This window comes from Hyaena hyaena, unplaced genomic scaffold (genome assembly GCF_003009895.1).
Source record: "Hyaena hyaena isolate Hyena2069 unplaced genomic scaffold, ASM300989v1 scaffold_364, whole genome shotgun sequence".
Taxonomy (NCBI): domain Eukaryota; kingdom Metazoa; phylum Chordata; class Mammalia; order Carnivora; family Hyaenidae; genus Hyaena; species Hyaena hyaena.
In genome coordinates this window covers 578,243-581,525 of record NW_024080996.1, presented here as the reverse complement: position 1 = coordinate 581,525, position 3,283 = coordinate 578,243, and positions in this window count along the sequence as shown.

The window sequence follows — 3,283 nt, the reverse complement described above, 5'->3', positions numbered from 1 at the left end:
AGAGAGAAACAGAGCACATGAGCTGGGGAGGGGCTGAGAAAGAGGGAGGGAGAAAATCTCAAGCAGGCTCTGCACTATCAGCACACAGCCCAATGTGGGGCTCAAACTCACAAACTGTGAAGTCATGACCTTAATGGAAATCAAGAGTTAGATGCTCAGCTGACTAAGCCACCCAGGTGCCCTAATATGCATAATTTTTAATTCTTACAGCCACCCTGCAGGGTAGATGTAATACCCATGTTTCACAGGTGAAAGGACTGAGGTTCAGAGAAGTAGTAATATCTGAGTCAGAACTGACCCTGCCTCAAAGCCTATGTTGTTTTCACTACAGTACTCAGCATCTGAATTAAAAAGCCTAATATGAAATAAAATCTTTATTTTTAAAAAATGTTTATGTAGCTATTTTTGAGACAGACAGCAGGGGGGGAGGAGGACAGACAGAGAGGGAGAGAGAGAATCCCAAGCAGGCTCTGCAGCTGTCAGTGCAGAGCCTGATGTGGGGCTTGAACTCAGAAACCGTGAGATCATGACTGAGCTGAAACCAAGAGTCTAACACTTAACTGACTGAGCCACCCAGGTGCCCTGAAATTGAATCCTTAAAGGGATTCTGTTTCCTCTAATATCCCAATTCCTACCCCACTAATCTAGGGTCTGGGTCTTGATTCTATCAAGAAATTTCACAATAATTATCACAAAAAAAATGATGCCACTCTCAGTTTAGTAAAACAGAAGTGGGAAGAGGGCAGTATGTTCAGAGAATAATGCTTGCATGTGTGTGGTTGGATTTTGGGGTTCTGTTGCCTAATGGCTTATTCTCATGGCACTTCTCATAGGCTTTCCTTGAGCCTTTGGGTCCCTGGGTCCCTTGGAAAAAAACCAGGGAGGACGCTGTTGCCATATTTAAAAAGGCCAGTACAGATTACTGGCTACCCAGCAAGTCCTGTGGGCAAGCAGAGACACTTGCTAGCAGTAGGAACGGGCATTTGATGGACGAAAAGGTCAGCTCCTGTCCTGTAAGTGCCTGATACTAAACCACAGTAAGCATTTCTGAGAAATGATAGGATTGTCTACAATAAGAACTCGAGATCTTCTCCTTTAGTTTGATTCAGTAACTCATCCATTCCTTCCTTCTTGCCATCAGATACTGCTGTCCGCACCCTGCAGGGTTTTTGAGGAGTATGAAGGGGTGCCAGAGAACAGGAAGGGGAGTCAAGAGTGGAGAGCTTTGTGTAGGTGAGTGAAAGGATTATCTGAGCCATAACATCCTCTTTGTCACTCCCCTAAAGCTGCAGGAAGCAAGGAGATTGTCCCGCTTACCCACAGGAGCAAGTAAGGGACATCAGTAAGAGTCACATTACCAAGGACATTACCAAGCTCCCATTCTGGCTCCTGAACAGGAATATGTGGCTGGAATTCACGGGGAAGGAACTGGAATAAGGCAAAGACTATCTCAGGAGTGGCCCTGCTCCCAGCCACTTGTTGGCACTCAGCGCACACTAGCCACGCCACCACGAGGGCATATTAGTAATGTCTCTCAGAGTTCCAGCCCCGGGCAAGCATGGTCCATTAAGACGCACAGGCACCATGTCTCCTGAGAGGCACGTGAAACGAGCAGTGATGAGTCTTATTCCTTGTCCTCTTACTGTCTGAAATCAAGAGATGCTCCACACGGTGGAAGTCTGGTTAGCCCCTCTGGAGCCGTGGAGATGGTCCCCTCCATTCCTCCAGTGATGGCCACGTACTCCTCCTGTCTAGCATCGAGTAACGTCAGTGGCTTTCTTGGCTCATTTGTGTTTCAGAGTTATCCTCTTCAGTCCCTTAGGAACAAATAGCCGTCTTCCTGGGGATAGCAACTCATTATTCTACTTTGTTTTCTACCCCTTAACCTGCTTTCGTTCAGGCCTAATGTCTACCGGGTGCTACTGACCCCAGAACTGGCCCATCATACATTCTGAAACATCAGGTGTCCTCTGGGATCATCTCAGGTAAACCAAGATGGATAGTCATGCTTCCCAGATGGATAAGGCCCATCTCACTGACTTGTAAGAATGAAATGGATGGACATCTAGACACAGTGAGTGGTATAATTAAGGATTAAGGTAGCCGCTGTTCACTATGCTCTGCCATTGGTGTTTCACCTCTCTGTACTGTACCTCATCTGGCACTGGCTCCTTCCATCTCCTTTCCTCTTTCCTCTCCATCCCTTTACCTCCTGTCCTCTGCTTGTCGTCTTCATTTCTGCCACCAGGAATCACCCCCTGAGGTTGTAAAACCTCTGCTTACCCTCTTTTTGCTTGATTCTAGGGCTGGAAATAGCCAGACCCTCTGTTCTGGGCCCTGACCTGTTTGGTGGAATTGTTGCTTAATTTCGCTGACCTCGCACTTAGGGCCTGGCCACTCCTAGGAGCTTTGGGTAGTGTGGTGTTAGGGCTGAAGCCAATTTGAACAGACCCGTCTCTATTTTATGTTCTATTAACAACTTTTTCCTCCAGGTGAATGCTTCCTTTTGCTCCCTGTACAATTCACCCTTGGGTTCATATCCAAAGATCTCACAATATCTTATTTAAAAAATTTTTTTAAATGGTTTTTTAAATTTATTTTTGAGAGAGAGAAAGCGCAAGTTGGGGAGGTGAGGAGCACAGATAGAGGGAGACACGGAATCCAAAGCAGGCTCAAGGCTCCGAGCTGTCAGCACAGAGCCTGATGTGGGGCTGGAACCACAAATGATCAGATTATGAACTGAGCCCAAGTTGGACCCTTAACCTACTGAGCCACCCAGACGTCCCACAATATCTTCTTTTTATAGATGGGAACACACCTTGGAAATCTTCAGGCTATCTGAGGAGTGCTTTGAAGGGCACAGAATTCTGTGCTCCCTGGCTGCTACCTCCAGAAGGGAGAGGAGGAATGGCTGCAAGATTATCCCTACAGGAGTCGATGGAAGGCGAGTCTTTCTGGGAAGGGGGAATGGTAGAATCCTGTCTGGCTCCATACACAGCCTGGACCCTGAGCGGGCCAGAGAGCCCCTGCCCAGCCGGGAGATATATCTGGGCCAACATTGTAACTCCCTGTAAAACCTCTGCTCTGAGGGTGCGCCCACATTCAGGTCACTGTAATGCTGGGGACCACGGGGTGTCGGGTCGGTACTAGTTTCCCAGCGTGCCTCAGTTTCCCGGTGTGTGTCAGGAGCCACTTCCCAGGATAGAAGGGCGTCTCAGGACCGGGCTGCGGGCGGACGCAAGGTCGCGAACAGTTGACTAGTCTGGGCTCGCCGCTCTCGGCG